We start from the raw sequence: 21356 nt of genomic DNA, 5'->3' as shown, positions 1-21356 counted from the left end.
TCATCACTCCCTTCACTCTGAAAACAAGAATAAATTTGCCCAGGCCTTTTATAATCTAAGTATCATTTCTGCATATTCTTCAGTGGACAAAGATCCCCTGATTCATTAGACTTCCTTACCTGAAAGTAAAACTATGGATGTACGCCTTAGAATATATACTGTATTTAAGCAAAAAGGCAGCTTTTATCCTAGAGTAGTTAGAAAAGGAATCTGAATAGAAACATTATTCAGGTGGGAGTGGGGTATACTTCAAACGGAATTGAAATTTATGACAGAAGACAAAGGTGTATGAATTGTTGAACAGAAAATTTATCTACACTTATACCTTCACTGTGGGAAACAAAGATTTCTCCCAAGTTGTCAGCCATCTAGAACAAGAGGTCATCACTGTTTATCCCACAACAAGTAGGATTCACTCCCTACTGATAAGGATAGTAGTTGACTATTTCCTTATAGGAGACCCCTGAGAGGTAAAGCCCACCCAAGGGTGACCAAGGTTAGGTCACCATCATGAGTCTAGGGTCTGCCCATCTTGTTACATGTACAACTCTAGTCCCTCCCATTCCTCTGTGCATATCCCTAGCTCATCCCCTTCCTGTCACACTTATGCCTATCATACATCGCCTTCCTATGGTGTGTATGCCTATTGTACTTTCTCTTCCTGTGATGTGTGGTTACCTGTAATCACATCCCCCTAAGTGGTTATAACCCTTAGCAATAAAGTTGAGCTCTCCTGCTCTCGAGCTCTCTCCATGTGGGGCACCAAGCAGGGCTGAGGTGAGCTTGCTACCATGAAATGTGTCTGACTCCCATCATTTCAATCTCTCTTCTATCTCTCATGTGCTCTATGACTTCACTACAATCTTTACTTATTATCACCATACAATTGAACCTACCAGACAAATGATGATTTGTGGGGGGGCCCTCCTTCCCCCAATACTTCACCAATTCAAAATTAAAATATTTTAATATAAATGAAAATGAAAACTTATGCAGAAAATTTTAATAGTCTTGCATTAAAAAAGAAACTTAGGGCAAAGAATGTATAGATGTGCTTTATACACTTGATGTATGTACATGTATGGATTGTTATAAGAGTTGTATGAGTCCCTAATAAAAGGTTAAAAAAAATAATAATAATTTAAAAAATAAATTTTAAATCAGCAAGCTAGCTTTATAATTCAAGGAACAAGAGGTACAATTCTAAGCTTAAAGCTGCAGAATAAATAACAAAGCGATGAAATAAGTATTAATAATTATAATTAAATTATTTTAAATGGTATTTTAAAAAGACAAATGGAAAAAAAACCCACAAAACCCGATGCTATTATCTTCACAACTGTCTTATGTTTGTGCTCACCACTGCAGCTACTAGGTCATGTCAATCCATCTCTTCAAGAGACTTCCCTTTCTCATATGCCCTCTGATTTACCAACCATTTTATCTTTCTCCAGGTACTGGTCTCTCCTATTACTATGTGCAAAGTGTGCAAGACAAAGTCTCACCATACTTACCTCGAAGGAGCATTCTACCACTTGTCTGTCAGTTGCTTCTACTGTGGTGGTCTGGGTGTTGCTGTGATGATACCAAAAGCTATTTCACTAGTATCTCAAATACCAGCAGGGTCACACGAAGTTAAAACAGGTTTATGCAGAGCTTCGACACTGAGAACAGACCAAATAGCCTGTCCACTTCAGAAGAATTATTCACTAAACCCTCTAAGGATAGCAGTGATTCAGAACATAATTACTGATCAAAATATTAACTTGGAAAATTAGAAACCATCAAAAATGAAAGAAAATAGATAAGGTCTACAGTTTTATACCATATCAAGCTTAAATAAACTAGTTGGTCATTGTGGTTTGGTCAATAACCTTGTTTATTGTGCCACAAACTACAAATTGAAAAGGGACTGAGCAACACCTGTGTTCACAGCAGCATCATTTTTAAAAGTAAGATGGAAATAACCCCTATCAGCCCATCATTACAATGGAAAAAAAGTATAAACTTTGGTAGGTATGTAAATTGAATGATGTGTGTATTAGTCTGGGTACATTAGAGAACGAAATACACAGAAACTCATGTATAAGTAAGTTGTATATAAAGGTTAAGTGCACATCAAGACAATATCCCAAGCCAGTGCTGCCGAAGCCCACAAATCCAACAGTAACCTATATGTCCAATACCAATCCACAAAGTCCTCCTCCATCTTAACAAAACACATGCAATGATGCCAACTGCAGGAGGAAAGCCAAGTCAGTGAACATGTAAGCATCTCATCACTGGCATGGGTCTCCACACGACTGCTACAGCACCTAGGGCTGCACTGGGGTAGGTCCAGGTGGCTTCTCCTTGGGCATGTCTTGCAGAAAGTGAGCCTTGCCTGAATTGGGTAAGTCAGCTGCACCCTGGTTAGACCGTCACAAAGCAAGAGACCGGAGAACTAGAAAGGCAAGGTTCAATGAGCCATTTATCTCTCCACCCTTTAATTAACCCCACATGTGTTTATTGGCCAGGTTGGCACAATAAACTTAAGCTATATCATTACGTAAAAATAATGAAACTGAAGTACTTCATGACATAGACTTTGAGGACATTTTGCTGATTGAGGTTGGTCACACATAAAGAGAAAAATATTATATGAGACCATTCTTATATTAAAAAAATCAAGATGAAGGCTGTTCACACTAAAAAGAACAGACTCTGATGTCAATGCGTGGGATGAAAAATATAGAGAATAAAAGCAATAATCTAGGATAAGCAGGGAAATATTTAGCTATGATGAAGGAGAAGATAATTCCAGAAGAGGAAGAGAAGCAAAGAGAAACAAAGAAAGCTTTGGAGAGGTTTGATAAATTGTTGAATATCAAAATGGTGGTCTAAAATAGAAACCCTTACTGAATTCACAAAAGTTGAAAAACTAAAAAAAAAGAAATGGCAAAAGGAACACTGCAGGATCTTGAAGCATAATAAAGGAATACCAGTTATTTAGAGTTGTACCAAACATGAAAGCCAAAGGTAATGAAGTTATAGAAGCCAAATTCTGCAGTATAAACTTTATTAGATGTGTAATGAATATGCTTTTGATAATTACTGGTGATTTGACTGCAAAATTTGGGACAGAAAGGATTTGGAAAAGATGGCCTTGATGATAGAAATAATGGTAAACACAGAACTGAATTTTGCAGATAAATGGCTTACTCACTCCAAATAACTCTTTTCAACAACATAAACCAGAGTTTACAAATGTGAACTTCAACTGATGAACTGTGCAGGAATCAAACTAACTGTACATGTGAAAAGGGATGATGGAGCAGCTCAATATCATCAGCCAAAATAAGGGAAGAACTAAACAAACCAACATCTGGTTACATAAAAGCCCAGGTTCACACTGAAGGAAATTAAAACACTTTAGCAAAAGTCAAAATGTAACATTGAGTAAATTTCATCTGATGTAAGAGACTATCTCAAGAATATAACTGACCAGGTGAGTGGGTGGAATTACATCAAAAACATCATAGTTGAAGCAAAAGGGCAAAAAAAGGAAAGAAAACAGTAAGAGTTAAAATTTTCAAAGGAATTCTAAAAAAAGTATATGCTGAAGCATACAAATATCTAAAGTTAGAAAATTAAAAGAGAATACACTAAGCATATCTCAAGCTGAAATAACTGAAGGGACAAAAATTAAGCCTCAGGTTAAAATAATGAATTTCTGTGGGCAAATTTGAATGGTACAGGAAACATTAAAAAAAAAAAACAGAATACAGAGTCACTGTATTCACAAAACAAAAAATGGTCAATAGTCAACTATTTTAAGAGGTAGCATATGATCAAGTATATTTTAGTACTAAAGATAAACAACATATGATAGTACTGGAGAAATCCAAACTGCATTTAAAGCACTGTTAAAAAAAAAAAACACCGGGGGAATCAGGGAAGATGGCCGACAGGGACACCGGCATACTCTGAGAGCTCCTCCAAACAAAGCGGGATTGGCGACCAGGTAGCTGAATAGTAAGTCTGGTGAGTGAAATATCCCCCTGGGACAGCTCCCCAGTCCTACCCCACGTATTTGTCCGGAGCAGGGGTCTAGGTGAAAGAGGACCGGACTAGTGGGACATCTCTGGCCACTAAGCTGCCGTGAGCTCGCTGGCGACCGGCCGAGGCTCCATCCCCAAACCGAACGCCAGCCCAGAGCCGCTTGCTTGCCCTGCCTAGACAGGCGCAGCAGGTCACGCTCCCCTACTCCAGAGTCTCACTCCCCACTCGCAGATCCCCACTGGGAGAGAAGCTTTCCTCTCCCGCAGTTCCCCTCTCCCCGCAGGGCAGCGATCTGCCCTCGGGCCCACGTCCCTCCATCCATTCATCCAAGCTCAGGGGAGCGGACCACGGGTTGTCTGGCGACCCCCACGGGGGACCATCCACCCGCACCGCTGCCGCAGACCTCTCCACCTGCCCTCCGTGCGCCGGCCTCCCACCCCCGCCCGCCCCCGCCAGCCCCTGGCAGCCTAGCGCCAGCTCCACTCCTGGCGGGGACACTGCGCTGAGCACTTCCCGCCAACAGGAGCCATAGCCCAACCCGCGCCTGTCCCTGACCCTGAGCTTCCGCAGAGCGCCGGGCCCCGCACTGCTGAGTCTGCCCACCAAGGGCCCCTACCTGCGCAAGGCACAAGAGTAGGTGCCCTCCCCAGGGTGCTGCGGGGACCCCGGCGGCCGCGACTCTGAGCAGAGGAAGGGCGCCATTGCCCCCTGCGGTTTCGCACCAAGCCTCCGTTGCCGGCGCCATTACCCCCTGCGGTTTCGCGCCAAAAGGGCGGAGAGCGAACACCATTGTTCCCTGCAGTGTCCCGCAGCTGCCTGCGCAGCTATCCAAGGGGCCTCCCCGCGCCCGCTCACAGCCCGGGCAGATCAAACATTCCACCTGCAGTGGAGCCTGGGTCTCGGCTTTGCAGTCCCTGAGGAGCCGTCAGTGAGCTCCAGCCAGCTCTCACCACCTGGGGCCCTGTTGGGTCCCCAGTGCCAGCCCTAAGCCTGCCGCAGCCCGCCCCAGCCACCCCAGGAGACGGCACAGTGGCCTGAGCCTCCACACAATAAGGTTACTCCTATCTCCCAGAAGCATGGGGCCTATGAAAGGATCAAGGAAAAATCAACAGACCACATCACTCCCAACAAAAAAATCAGAGAAACGAGGCACTTTAACAGACCTAACGTCACTCATAGAAGAAACAGATATAGATCAGCCACAAAAGGAAATCTTCAGAACTCTGCTTGCAGTAATACAGGAGCTAAGAGAAGCAAACCAAAATAAGGATGCAACGATAGAAGGGATGAAATGCACAATAGAGGGGATGAAGTCCACAATAGAGGGGATGAATACTATCCACCAAAAGGAACTGCAGAAACTAACAGAGGAGGTAGCAGAGGCCACACAAAAGGTCACAGAAGCTATATCTAGGCTTGAGGAGGCTGAGAACCGTATCAGTGAACTCGAGGACGCTCAAACCAAACGAAGCAAGCGAGAAAAACAATCAGATAGGAAAATTAAAGAAACAGAAGACAGCCTGAGATCAATGACAGATGCTATGAAGAGGAATAATATTCGAATAATCGGTCTACCGGAAGACAACATAACACACAAATCGACCGCCAAGATAGCAAAGGAATTCCTGGAAGAAAATTTCCCCAACCTAACAAAGGAGAATCCGACTCTCATACAGAAAGCAGAGAGGACGCCGACTAAGCTAAACACCAAGAAGAACACGCCAAGGCATATAACTGTAAAATTATCCAACTTAGAGGAAAAAGAGAAAATTTTACGAGCATCAAGAGAAAGGAAGACAGTCACATACAAAGGAGCGCAGGTAAGAATATGCTCAGACTTATCAGCAGAAACCATGAAGAGGAGGAGAGAATGGAGCAACATCTTCCAAAACCTGAAAGATAAAAATGCCTCCCCCAGAATCCTATACCCTGCCAAGTTATCCATTAAGATAGAGGGTAAGATAAGGGTCTTCCAGGACAAGGAAGAACTCAAAAAATATACTGCAAGTCACCCGACCCTGCAGAACATACTGGCTGACTCACTATGGCCAGAAGATCAAGCTCCAACTAGAACCACCAGAAGACCACCATATAGCCCATCTCCATCTAGAAGTCAACATGCCAGCAACACTTACCAGGACAACACGGTCTCAGATGGAAAAGAGGACAGGATAGAAACCCTCCAATCAAACGCAGTACACTGATATGAAGGAAGATAGGCAAAGACCCAAAACACAAACCAGAATATGGCAACCATGAAGCCAGAGATTGTAATAATCACTTTGAATACAAATGGGCTCAATTCATATGTTAAAAGAAAGAGGCTGGAGGATTGGATTAGAAAACATAACCCATCAATCTGCTGCCTGCAAGAGACACACCTTAAGCAAGCAGACAAGCATATGCTGAGAATAAAGGGCTGGCAGAAAGTTTACCAAGCAAATGGTAACTCCAAGAAGGCAGGAGTGGCTATCTTAATCTCCGACAAAATCTCAAGATCCAAAACATAAAAAGAGACAAAGAGGGACATTACATAATGCTCAAAGGCTCAGTAAACCAGGAAGCAATAAGCATACTGAATATTTACGCACCTAATAATGGTGCGGCAAACTTAGTCAAACAAACTATTAAAAAAATGACAGAAGAAATCACGGAAACAACAATAATAGTGGGGGACTTCAACACTCCACTATCAGAGAAAGACAGGTCACAGGGAAAGAAGCTCAACAAAGAGGCCAGAGAGCTAAACAATGTAATTAGGCAACAGGGCCTGATAGACATCTATAGAGCCTTTCATCCAAGAGCCAAAGGTTTCACATTCTTCTCCAATCCACACGGATCTTTCTCAAGAATAGATCACATGCTGGGGCACAAGGCCAGCCTGAGTAAATTCAAACACATAGATATTATCCAGACGTCTTTCTCAGACCACCATGCCATAAAGCTGGAGATTAATAGGAGGGCACCCAGAAAAGCAAGGGCCACCAATTGGAGAATAAACAACGATCTCCTGCGACATGAATGGGTTAAGGTCCAGATCAGAGAGGATATCAGGAAATTTCTAGAAACTAATGAGAACGAGCATACAACATATCAAAACTTATGAGACACTGCAAAGGCAGTTATCAGAGGTAGCTTGATATCACTGAATGCATACATGAAAAAAGAAGAAAGGCGTATGACAGATATGTTAACACAAAACCTCCAACAACTAGAACGGAGTCAATAGAACTACCACTCCAATAGCAAGAGAAAAGAAATAATAAAAATCAGGGCGGAGTTAAACCAGTGGGAAGACAAAAGAACAATGCAAAGGATTAACGCAACTAGAAGCTGGTTTTATGAACGAATTAATAAAATTGACACTCCTCTGGCAAAGCTTATCAAAGATAGAAAGGAATAATCATCAATAGCCAGGATGAGGGATGAATCGGGGGCAATAACAACAGACCCCAATGAGATAAAAAGGATAATCACAAAGTACTATGAAGGTTTGTATTCTAATGAATTCAGAAACCTGGAAGACATGGATAAATACTTAGAAAAACAATCTATCCCTAGATTATCTGAGACAGAGATCAAGAACCTCAACAAACCCATAGCGAATGAAGAAATAGAGAGTGTCATCAAAAACCTACCAAGGAAAAAGGCCCCAGGGCCAGATGGCTACACAGCAGAATTTTACCAAACATTCAGGGAAGAGCTGACACCGATCCTCCACAAAGTATTCCAGAACATAGAAAAGAACGGCAAGCTCCCAAACTCATTTTACGAAGCCAGCATTACTTTGATACCCAAACAGGGAAAAGACCCCACAGGTGTAGAGAATTATAGACCAATATCTCTAATGAACATAGATGCAAAAATCCTTAACAAAATATTGGCCAATAGAATACAAAGGAACATCAAACATATCATTCACCACCACCAAGTAGGATTCATCCCAGCGATGCAGGGACGGTTTAACATCCGAAAATCCATCAATATCGTACACCACATCGAGAAGAAAAAGGATAAAAACCATATGATAATATCCATAGATGCACAAAAAGCATTTGACAACATCCAGCATCCATTCCTAATCAAAACACTCATGAAGATAGGATTGGAAGGTAAGTTCCTCAAGCTCATACAAGCTATCTATGAAAGACCAACAGCCAACATCATAGTCAATGGAGAAAAGACAAGAACAATACCACTGAAAAAGGGTACAAGACAAGGATGCCCCCTGTCCCCTCTTCTATTCAATATCGTTTTGGAGGTTCTGGCTAACAACATAAGACAGCGGAAGGACATCAAAGGGATCCAGTTGGGAGAGGAGGAGGTGAAACTATCGTTATTTGCAGATGACATGATCCTATACATTGAAGACCCCCAAAACTCCACAGTTGGAATACTTACAGCAATAGAGGAATACGGAAGAGCAGCAGGATACAAGATCAATAAACAGAAGTCGGTAGGGTTTCTATACACATCGGACAGGGCCATGGAAGAGGCGATTAAGAGGGAAGTACCCTTCACAGTAGCCAAGAACAAACTGAAATACCTAGGAATATATTTAACAAAAAATACTAAAGACCTTTATAAGCATAATTATAAAACCCTATTACAGGAAACCAAAAGTGATCTTCAAAAATGGATGACCCTCCCCTGCTCATGGTTAGGTAGGCTGAACATAGTAAAGATGATAGTTCTTCCTAAAGCACTCTACAAGTTCAATGCTATACCAATCCAATTACCATCAACCTTCTTCAAAGAATTGGAAAAACTGACCACCAACTTCATATGGAGAGGGAAGAAACCCAGAATTAGCAGAGAACTCCTCAAGAAGAAGGACACAATTGGAGGACTCGCCCTACCTGATTTCAATGCCTACTACACAGCTACAGTGGTCAAAACAGCATGGTACTGGCACAATGATAGACACTCAGACCAGTGGAAAAGAATAGAAAGCCCAGGAGTAAAATCATCAGCATATAGACAACTGATCTTCGACAAGGGTCCCAAAAACGTCAAGTGGGAAGCAGATGCCCTCTTTAATAAGTGGTGCTGGAAAACAATGGATATCCACATGTAGAAAGTTGAAACAAGACGTCTACCTCACCCCATGCAAAGAATACACTCAAGGTGGATCACAGATCTAGAAGTCAAACCCCAAACCATCAGGACCATTAAGGAGGGAATCGGGACTAATCTCAGAGCACTGGCCCAGGGAGCACATAGGCTCACTGCAACAGGGAAGGGGACACACACAGGTGATCTGGAAATCGACAAATGGGATCTAAAAAGAATAAAACACCTGTGCACCTCGAAAGACTTTGCCAAGAGGGTGACAAGGCAACCCACAGACTGGGAGAGGATTTTTAGTAATGACACGTCAGACAAAGGGCTCATTACTAAAATCTACAACACCATCATGACCTGCAAAAAGAGGAAAACAGTTAACCCCCTAAGGAAGTGGGCAAAAGAAATGAGAAGAACTTTCACTAGAGAGGAGATCAATATGGCCAATAAATATATGAGAAAGTGCTCGAAGTCCCTTGCCATAAGAGAAATGCAAATCAAAACAACAATGAGATACCACCTAACACCCCTGAGGCTAGCCCAGATCAGTAAATCAGAGAGCAACAAGTGTTGGAGGGGCTGTGGTGAAGTAGGAACCCTCCTCCACTGCTGGTGGTCGTGCAGATTTGTACAGACACTGTGGAAAGCAATCTGGCGATACCTAAAGAAAATGGAAATTGATCTACATTTCGACCCAGCCATCCCTCTACTGGGCATATACCCGTTTGAAGCAGCAAATAAAACACGACCAGTCATATGCGCTCCAATGTTTATTGCGGCACAATTCACAATAGCAAAGACTTGGAAACAGCCTAAGTTTCCATCGATAGACTAGTGGATTAGCAAACTTTGGCACATACACACAATGGTGTATTATGCAGCACTAAAAAGCACCGATGAGCACATGAAACACGTTATTTCATGGGAAGAGCTGGAAGGAATTATGTTAAGCGAGGTAAGCCAGACCCAAAGGGACAGGTACAACATGAGTCCCCTGAGGTAAGTACAATGAGCATGACAGAAATGGGGCATTAATCCACCCAAAGGGGGGGGGGGTATGGTTTATATCCCCACAGGGAAAGTGGGACCAGACTTCAACCCAGTGTCGCAAGGTGTGAATGCAATATCCCGGCGTGGAGGAGGGAACCGGTGGAGAGGTCTGGGAGGCTGGCCCCAGCACCATAAATTAAGTGGATTCCTGCCCCTCCCCCGAAAAGAATTTGTTCCAAAGGACGACATTGACTCTGCAGCTATGGGAGATGGACATATTTGATCAGAGCACACGGGAGCAGATGAAGGGGCAGGAGGAGAGAGTGGACCACAGCCTGGCCCACCAGGCCGTGATGATGATGTTCCTGAGTAGAGCACCCAGTCCACAGAGAGAACAACATGGCTGGCCCTACTATGAGACATGATGCCCCTCAGTGACTAAGGGCGATACAGGGGACAGCAACGGAGACACAGTGTGGGAATTGCACCTGACCTGATCCCACCACACCCAGGCAAACCACTGGGGGAGTGCAGCGGAACAGCAAGGGAATGGAGGGGCAAGGTCCCCAGGGAATGCTGAAAGTGGACTTTGGGGCCAGGGCGTGGTGCCCCAACAGCCTGGACTGGAAAACGCTCCTAAGGGCCAGCAAAGATCCCTGAACTAACTACAAGCTTTTCTCTTGTGAACTGTTTTGTTCTGTTCTTTTTCAGTGGTTTGTTTTGGTTGTTTTGTTGTCTGGTTGTATACTGTTGCTTTGTGTTCCTCTGTCTAGTTTTTGTGCATGTTAGTGACTCCACAGGTCTGTCTGAATAGGACAGGCTGGATGAACTATCTGGATGAAAAACAATGGGACCGACAGTTCCGGGGGGACTTGGGGTGGGGGGGGTAGTGGGGGTAAGGAAGTGGTGTTAACAAACCCAGGGACAAGGGAAAAACATGGGACCCCAAATGGTAGAGAAGGGGGAGTGGCAGGCCTGGTGGGAAATGATCAAGGGTAAGGTTGCTTAGAGAAGAGGTATACTCTAGCTCAGGTGGCGATGAAGCATGGTAGTAGGGCAGGAGGAAGGTCAAGGGAGATGGAGGAAAGAGCTAGGAGTCAAAGGGCATTCATGGAGGTCTAGACAAAGACATGTACATGCAAATATATATAGGAGGTTGGGGAAATAGATCTTTGTGTCTATATTTATAGGTCAAGTATTAAGGTGGCGGAAGGACCTTGGGCCTCTACTCAAACACTCCCTCTATGCATGAATACCTTCTTTTAATAAATTGGAACTCCATGATGCTCACTCTCCCGACACAACAGCTGGAGCCAAAATGGGTGAACAAGTAAATGTGGTGAAGAAAGCTGATGGTGCCCGGCTATCAAAAGAGATAGTGACTGGGGTCTTAAAGGCTTGAAGATAAACAAGCGGCCATCTAGCTCAGAAGCAACAAAGTCCACATGGAAGAACACACCAGCCTGTGTGATCGAGTGGTCCCAAAGGGATCAGTTACCAGGCATCAAAGAACAAAAAATCATATCATTGACTGCACACCTCCATGATAGGATCGCTGAAGACAAATGGGTGCACAAGCAAATGTGGTGAAGAAACCTGATGGTGCCCGGCTATCAAAAGAGATAGTGTCTGGGTTCTTAAAGGTTTGAAGGTGAACAAGCGGCCATCTAGCTCAGAAGCAAATAAGCCCACATGGAAGAAGCACACCGGCCAGTGTGATCACGAGGTGCCCAAGGGACCAGATATAAGGCATCATGCAAAAAAAAAAGATATAAGTGGGTGTATGTATGTGTATATATGTGTATATGTATATATGTATGTGTATATATATATTATATTAAATGAAGGGGGAAGTGCAGAGTGGAGACCCAAGGCCCAAGTGTCGGCCAATGGAGATCCCCTCATAGAGGGGCTTAGGAGAGGAGATGGGTTAATTAGGGTGTGAGGTAGTATCGATGAAGAACACAGCTTTCCCCCAGATCCTGGATGCTTCCTCCCCCCAACTACCATGATCCGAATTCTACCTTGCAGGGCTGGATAGGACAGAGGCTGTACACTGGTACATATGAGGGTTGGAGGTACAGGGAATCCAGGGTGGATGATACCTTCAGGACCAAGGGTGTGAGGGACGATGCTGGGAGAGTGGTGGGTGAGTGGGTTCGAAAGGGGGAACTGATTACAAGGATCCACATGTGACCTCTTCCCTGGGAGAGGGACAGCAGAGAAGGGGGGAAGGGAGACCCCGGGTAGGGCAAGATATGACAAAATAACGAGGTATAAATTACCAAGGACATATGAGGGAGGGGGGAAAGGGGAGGGGGGGGGGGAAAGAGGACCTGATGCAAGGAGCTTAAGTGGAGAGCAAATCCCTTGAGAATGATTGGGGCAGGGAATGTATGGATGTGCTTTATACAATTGATGTATGTGTATGTATGGATTGTGGTAAGAGTTGTTTGAGTCCCTAACAAAATGTAAAAGAAGAAAAGAGAAAAAAAATGATTAGGACAAAGACTGTACAGATGTGCTTTATACAATTGATGTATGTATATGTATGAACTGTAAAAAGAATTGTATCAGCCCCAATAAATTGTTAAAAAAATAAAATTAAATTAAATTAAATTTAAAAAAACCACCAAGATCCAGGAACTGATGAAATAGCAACTGAAGTTTAGCAAACTTAAGAAGCACAGAAAGCACTAACATGCCTATGTTGGTCTTAACTGACAAAAAACTCTCAAAGATGTAGATATGTGTCCATCTCAAATAAAGGTAACCAAACAGAATTTAAACTTATGGAAAACTAACACTAGTAATAAATTCAATTAAAATTATGTTAAACAGAGTTTAACAACAGTTAGAGCTGTACGTGAGCAGTTGTCTGCCAAAAAGTCATGCTGAATTCAGAAGAGGTGGTGGACCAAGGGTTACTACTGCTGACATCAGATATCTCTTGTCTGAAAACAGAACACTAAAAAGAAGTTTATTCATTATTTTATAGACAATTAAAAGGTATTCCACAGCATGGAACACAACAATCTATGGACAGCACTGCAAATAATGGAAATTTTAGAACAATTTATTGTGCTTCTGTGGAACTTATACATAGACTAATAAGCAGTTGTTTCAACAGAACACGGGGATACTAAGTAGTATCCATCACGGTTCTAACATTTCAGCATAGTTAATTCAAATTGTTTGCTGAATACATAATGAAGAGAAGCCAGATTACATGAAGAAAAATGTGACAAACGGATTGAAGAAGACTCATTGACAGCCTGTGATATGGAGAAATGTGTACTAGAAGAGACTCTGAAAGTTGTTCTTTAACATAGAAAAGTAAATGCAGCTGGAAGACACAGTGAGAGAAGTTGAAATGAACTTCTCTAAAGCTAAAAATGAAATGAACATAAAGATATTACAAATGAATACGGAAGAGTTTACTTTTAGTATGTATTACAAGTAATAGATGAAAGCAATTATCTCAGATTTCTAGATACTGAAGAGTTTAAACAAATGGTGAATTTAAAAAAAAACTTGAGCTAGGAATGGTAGGAATAATAGGAAGTCAGTTATTCTTAACTGTTCCATATTCTACTACCTACCCAATTCAGTGCATCCATCCTAGGCAACAATGATTGGCAATGGAAACAGAGGTGTTCAAAGAATAACAGCTCTCCCCCAAGAAGAATTTGTTTCAAAGGATGACATTGACTCTGCAGCTCCATGAGAGGCACATATCTGATCAGAGCACACGGGAGCAGATGAAGGGCAGGAGGAGAGAGTGGAACACAGCCTGGCCCACCAGGTCGTGAGGATGATGTTCCTGATTAGAGCAGCCAGTCCACAGAGAGAACAACATGGCTGGCCCCACTATGAGACATGATGCCCCTCAGTGACTAAGGGCGATACAGGGGACAGCACCGGAGACACAGTGTGGGAATTGCACCTGACCTGATCCCACCACACCGAGGCAAAGCACTGGGGGAGTGCAGCGGAACAGCAAGGGAATGGAGTGGCAAGGTCCCCAGGGAATGCTGAAAGTGGACTTTGGGGCCAGGGCGTGGTGCCCCAACAGACTGGACTGGAAAACATTCCTAAAGGCCAACAAACAGTCTTTGAACGAACTACATGCTCTTCTTTCTTGAAAAAAAAAACACAAAGAATAACAGCTGACAACTTCAGGCAAAGGCCTATTGTTAAGCTTCCTCAGAGAGCACACAGTTAAATTAGCCAATGCCAGTATTCACAGTGAGGGATATGTTAAGAAGACTAGTAAAGCAACAAATCTGATTGTCCCAAATGAGGGTGCTCTTGTAAAATAGCGGTAAAAGAGCTCCCAAGCCAGGTTCCTGGAATTAAATAGTTCTCAGAGGGTACACCAAAGTGAGAGGCATATGCATGGAATAGCCTTGGGTACAAAAAAAATAGTGATGTTGAGTGTTTTTTAAAAGGGTATGAACTAGCCATGGACAAGCAGGTGGACACTGAGCTACTTAATTCTGACCACAGTCTAAGAATAGTTCAGATAACATGGTCCTGCTCAATACTCCCCTTCATGACGCGATCACTGAAGATAAGGGTGCTACAGCAAAGTGGAAGAAAGCACATGGTGCCCAACTGCCAACTGGAATAATGTCTGGGGTCTTAAAAGCTTGAATTCAAACAGTTTTTTTTAACACCTCTAATTGGGGTGTCAGTAGTGCGATCCAAAGATGATAAAATCTAAATAAGACGATGGGACTGTTATCAGAGTTTAAACTGTGAACACCCAATTTGTACAAGGCTATGGAGGGCAGTGGAAAACCAAAATCCATCTCCAGTGTATATCCTGTCAGATTACACCTCTACCAGATCCCCTCTGGCTATGGGCAAGGAAATGGTACAGCTTTACAATTAGACTGAGATTACTTTAAACTTGATTACGGTGGATGGAACTAAGGTATAATATGATACTTAAGCAGTTGAACTGTCTCTTGGCCGAACCTGAATTTGTTCAAGGCTTAAATATTTCTCACTTTTCCCACAACAGAAATTGCCTCACTGGCTTACTTAATATGGCTAGTGGTCTTTTCTTTCTTACCTTTTATTTTTATTTTACTTGTATTTTCCTTCCTTCTGTTTTATTTTGTCTTGTTTTTAATTGTTTCTGTCAGGTTCCACAGTTTATGAAGCACAGAAGGAATGATACATAGAGACAATAACTGATGCAATGATTTATCAGTGATGAAGTTGGAGAATTGGGTAGCAGATAATAAAAGTGGAAGCAGGCAGATCACTAGAACTGATTTTAAAATTATTTAAGTTTGGAAGTGTATGGTATGTAAAATTAATATCAAGAAAACTACTAAAAAAGAAAGAAACCAAATTTGACTAAAGGTTACCATGGATAAAGGATGAAGAATTTTTTGCTTAGGGTAAATTGAGTTTAAGTTAATGGTGAAAGGATAATTTGGAAAAGGATATAAAAATGGATGCACAGCACAAAAAATATAATCAATGGCACTGAGTTATACATATAGAAGTTATTGAGGAAGAGAAGGTTTTATTGAGTAATTTTTGCAACAATTAAAACAAAATAACTACACTATGTCCAAAGAAGAATAAAATGTCTTAAAACTGATGTGACTGTGAGTGTAAAACTCTTAAGATGAATGAATATTGAAATATGGGATAGTGCCAATAAAATTTAAGCCTATACTTATGTTTTCTAAAAACAGAGTTAACAATTTCCCACAAAAAATGGCTTTTTGTTTGAAGTCAGGTAAATAAAGGGCCTAAAACATTGAAGCTGAGCCACACACACAACCTTAAGCATTAGAATGTTTGTACTTCATAGCATGTCTACTTGGAATCGATAGACGGAATAAACAAGCCAGAAGAAAGAACATCGGGATGACAGTTCCAGGGGGTCATGGGTGTAGGGGAGCGGGGGAAAGGAAGTGGGTGTTAACAAGCCCATGGACAAGGGAATAACAAGTGATCCAAAATCAGTCTCAAGGAGGGTGTGGGAGGTCTGGCAGGGCTGGATCAAGGGCAATGTAATCGAGAGGAATTCCTAAAACCCTAATGAAGGCAGAACACGATAGTGGGACAAGAGGAAACTACAAAGAAACAGAGGAAAGAACTAGGAGGCAAAGAGTAGTCATAGAGGTTTAAATACAGACATATAAAGATGTAAATATATTTATATATGACAGGGGAACAGATCTATGTACATATATTTAAAGGTAAAGTTTTAACATATGGACAGTGGGCTCCTGCTCAAGTACTTCCTCGTCACAAGAACACTTTGTTCTAACAATTCGGCAGTCTGAGATACTCACCTGCCTCGCACAATCGCTGATGACAATGGGTGCACAAAGAAATGTAGTAAAGAAAGCTGATAGTGCCCAGCTAATGAATGATATACCACCTGAAGTCTTAAAAGACCTGAAGATAAACAAGCAACCATCTAGCTGAGACAACAAAACCCACTTAGAAGAAGCACACCGGCCTATCCCAACTAGATCACTGAGGACAAAGTGGATACAAAAACAAAAGTTGCGAACAAAGCTGATGGTGCCCATCTATCAAATGATACAGCATCAGGGGTCTTAACAGCTTGAAGACAATCAGGTGGCCATCTCACTAAGAAACAACAAAGCCCACATGGAAGAAGCACAACCCTGACATGAACCCTAAAGACAAAGTGGGTGCATGGGCAAATGCAGTGAAGAAAGCTGATGGCACCCAGTTGTCAAAATATATAGAATCTGGGGCCCCATAGGCTGGAAGATAAACAAGGGGCCATCTAACTGAAAAACAACAAAGCCCACATGGAAAATGCACACCAGCTTGTGAGATGACAAGGCATTGAAGGGATCACGTATCAGGCATCAAAGACAAAAAAAAAAAACAAAAACATAGCATTGTGATTGAGGGCGAGTGCAGAGTGGGAACCCAGGGCCCATCTGGGGGAAATTAGACATCCACTTGCAGAAGGGTTTATTGGGAGGTGACGAACCAGTCAGAGTACAGTGCAGCAATGATGAAACATACAATTTTCCTCTCGTTCTTGAATGCTTTCTCTTCCCCCGCCCACTATCATGATCCCAATTCTACTTTACATAACCAGCTGGACCAGAAGATGTACACTGGCATGGATAGGAACTAGAAATACAGGGAATCCAGGACAGATGAGCCCCTCAAGAACAGTGGCGATAATGAGAAGGTGGAGGGAGGGTGAAGGAGAAAGGGGAAACAGATGACAAAGTCTACTTGTAACCTCCTCCCTGGAGGAGGTGGAGAACTGGGTGAGGAATACATTGGATGGTGTAAAATATGATAAAATAGTAATTATTTATAAATTATCAAGGATTCAGGGTGAGGGGTTAGTGGGGACTGAGGGGACAAATGAGCTGATACTAAGGACTCAAGTAGAAAGCAGGTGTTTTGAGAATGATGATGGCAACCTATGTACGAATGTGCTGGACACAAATGATGTGTGTACAGATTGTAAAAAGAGTTGTATGAGCCCCTAATAAAATCATTTTTTTAAAAAGAATGTTTGTACTTGAGAAGCTGTGAAGACTCACCCAGAATTACTAACAGATTAACCTCTTGTGTGTGGGAGAGAAAATTAAATTTTATTTCATATTGATAGAAACTGTGAAAAAGATTTGCATTTCCCCACAATACAGCAAAATATTTCAATGAAATAAGATATTCACCATAAATGAAATTGTGCTAATTTTTATAACAGAAACATTTCCTTAAAGGAAAATGACTTAGTAAATCTTAATGATGGGTTGCCCCAGAATTGGAGACAGGCCGATTTGGTAACAGATTGGGTCCAGCTTCATTCAGCATTACTACCAGTTATTTGATGACAGAACCCAATCGGGTGCAATTTATATTGACGCCTCATGCCTTGTGTGGGAAGGACAGCAGTTCCAGGGGAAAGCTGCCACTGTGGAAAAGTTGTGTAGCTTTCTGTTCCAGAAAATCCAGCACAGCATGATGTCACAGGACCATAAGCCCACGCCAGATAGCTGCATCCTCAGCAAGGCTGTGGGCCAGCTGAAGGCCAATGAAGATCCCGTGTCATGGGCTATCACCAGATGTTCCTACTAAAGAACATCAACGATACCTGAGTGTGCACCAACGAGATGTTCAGGCTGGCTGCACAACTTCAGCTGACCTCATCCCAGCCAGGCACTCACGCTGATTCCTATTCCCTCCTCCTGCTACTCCCGATCCTACTCATACTCCTTAAGATGCTCCAAACATCGTACACCAGCCAGGCCGCAGTGGGAGGTGTGCAGTGCACTGCTGCCACCCAGGTGTTGTGCATGATGTTTGGACAGTTTGGATAGTCACATCTGACAGAAGTTTGTGTTGTACCAGAGCATGCCTGGGAAAGACTTAAGTAATGCAAAAGGTTGTTAGTTTTTTGTAACCATTTAACAAAATTTTAATTATCATTTGAATTATGTCAAAATTCTGAGTGAATTCATTGGCATATAGAAATACACCACATTTTTCTGATGGATTGCTAATTTTATACAATAGTTGGTTTCAACATATGCCTCTAATAAGTAAGCTCTCTGCTATAAGACATCTCATCTTAGAACAAATTATCTCAGAAGTTACTAAGATTTTTAAAGATTTAAGTCTTAAATATTTCAGAACATATCACAGATTAGACCTACCTATATACTCAAATATAAGTTAATCCCAGTATAAGCCGAGGTTCCTAATTATTACCTGGGAAACCAGTAAAACGGATTGACTCAGTATAAGCCTAGGGTGGAAAATGCAGAAGCTATTGGTGAGTTTCAATAATCAAAGCAAATTAAAATAAAATTGCTAAAAATTGAGACATCAGTGGGGTAATGTATTTAAATACTTATTTTTAATAAAAAACATAAATAAAAGGACAACAAGTCATTTAACATTAGTAAACCAGCACAGTCCTAAGTGGGAAATAGGTTCAACAAAAACAATAAGGTATCAACAATGATTCCCTGAGCTCAATCAGCAACCAAGCTAAAATGTAAAGAGTTAAAATCCTTCAAAATTTGATTCTCATCATCATCCATATCCCAATACAAAGTTTCAGCTGGTGTGAGGTCATCATAGACACTGTCCTCATTGAGATCGCCGTCATTACCATCACTGCTGTCATTTTCATACAAAGCGCAGTCTTCACTGCCACCCATAGCATTTGTAATACTACATTTCTGGAAGGCACGTCGCACCATGTCTTCTGGAATGTCTTCCCACCCATCTTGAACCCACTTTGCTATTAACTCTATGTCAGGCTTCATGAGATTTCCTCCTTTTGTTAGTTGGGCTTGACCAGATGACATCCACTCATGCCACATCCTTTGTACACGGCTTTAAAAGGCTTATTCAAAGATACACATAGTAGGACAGCTCTGATTAGTTAGATTTGAGTAAACAAACATTCAAAGCCCTGCAGTGTCAGTGGGGCTTCGAATGAACAGTGGAGAAATGGCAATCACCCGCGAGAAAATGGGCGCTCATCCAGTTACCTCAGGGGTCCCAGAAAGATGTTACACCTCGCTGGGGTACCACTGAGCCGTGTATAAGCCAAACCCCCTTATACACGAGTGTATATGGTAATTATTTTTCTTTTTCTGGAAGGGGGGACTGGAAAAATATTTTATTAAAAATGCCAAGAGAAATCAGTACAATGCACAGGATTCACAATTTCGTTCAAAGGAAACATTCAGAAGCTTCCCCTACCTGAACTACATTTATGAACATATATACATCCAGAAGTTACAATATTACCAGATTATAGAAAACATTTATCTTATTTGTTTTCTATATTTTCCTAAAGTGCTACAATAAATATCTACTCTCATAATAATTAAAATATCGTGTACTTAGTAGCGTGTTTTCATCTCTAGAAATTCTAAGGTTTACATTTTCTGTTTAAAAACCTTTCTACCATTAATTAGGTGGAGGTTTATATACAAGAACATCATTTTTGCATTCAGCAACTAAACAACTTATCAAACCCCTATCAAACACCCAATGCCTTGTCCTATTCCCCATTTGCCTCACTGCTTTTGCCCATAACCCTCTTAAAGGACATTATTTTTCCCTTCCCTCAAGTTAGCACCTACCTATCATCCAACCCATCGTGTCCCTTTCACCCCTTTCCTCTCCTAGGAAATACCAGAGGAAAAAGTTTTTAGTTCCCTAATTTTGAGCAAGCAATTTGTCTTTAGCTGAATCTTGGCAGGAAATGTGCTATGCCTATAAACGCAAACCGCTTCTAAGGCTGCGAATTAAAAAGAACAGGCAATTGGACTAACACACTCATTTTGTATGGGTCCACTCTTAAAGGGAAGTGGAATGATGCAGCAAAGACTTAGGCTGAATTTGGATGTTTCTTTGGAACCTGTTCATCTGATCTGAAAGATGACAGTGAAGTTAGAGATCTGAAGTTCAAAGAGTTCTTCTGAGTCTTAAGACACAACCTCGCCAAGGGAACTTTGGAGAAAAAGAGTAAGTACAGGGCCAGACAATTAGAAGTGCAAGAAGGTGTGAGTGTACTCCCAAGCTTCCAAACAGTATAAGTTAATCTATATTGTATGACAAGCGCTGGGCTAACCAAATCTTAAATCAAATGTAGCACAGCAGCCTTGGCAATTCCCTAATCTAGGCTGGATTTCTATTATGAATCCAGATCCTCAAATTTTCAAGTTTTATGAAGATTCTTTACATCAAAGAACATGATTGTTCCCTCAGAGTACTGACTGATGGAAATTTATAAACTGGTTTTCTAAAATGGGGAATCATAAAGGCATGAAGTCACTGACTTTTAAGCTTTCTTGGGTATATTTAGTCTCAACATAAATAGGACAAGAGTGAACCCCTATTGAATAGTTTTCTCTTTTCCTAATAAATCTATAGAAAAATCTGGGGGAAATTATTTATAGAAGGATTAAAAATTTAATAGAGCTTACAAGACCTATGAGAAGTCACCCAATAAAAAACATGTTATGGTTGGTCTAGAAGTAAAAAAATGAGAATCAGAAAGTATATAAAATAATAATGGCAACTACTTTTAAGAAGATCACATTAGAAAGTCTTGGGTGGAAGAAAACATGGGAGAATATTCAAAAGCATAAGAGAAACCAGGATAACGGACCAAACATAGATGGGATGAAAATAGACTATGGCTATCATGCATGCGGGCAGGAACTAAAATCCAACCCTGTGGTAGAAAAATCATCCATTTTAAA

General features: G+C 41.7%; 1 protein-coding gene and 1 pseudogene across 1 annotated transcript in view; one reads left to right on the top strand and one right to left on the bottom strand.

Moving 5' to 3' along the window:
- The window catches only part of LOC142435539 (cullin-4B-like), a 194953-nt gene that overhangs the window by 152030 nt on the left and 21567 nt on the right, over positions 1-21356 (bottom strand). The gene's annotated exons all lie outside the window — the stretch shown is intronic.
- Positions 17878-18449, top strand: LOC142435613 (nuclear transport factor 2 pseudogene; annotated as a pseudogene).

The sequence above is a fragment of the Tenrec ecaudatus genome, chromosome Y (assembly GCF_050624435.1).
Source record: "Tenrec ecaudatus isolate mTenEca1 chromosome Y, mTenEca1.hap1, whole genome shotgun sequence".
NCBI classification, from domain to species: domain Eukaryota; kingdom Metazoa; phylum Chordata; class Mammalia; order Afrosoricida; family Tenrecidae; genus Tenrec; species Tenrec ecaudatus.
The sequence above is the reverse complement of the archived record's forward strand: the minus strand, read 5'-3'. Positions and strand labels throughout refer to the sequence as shown.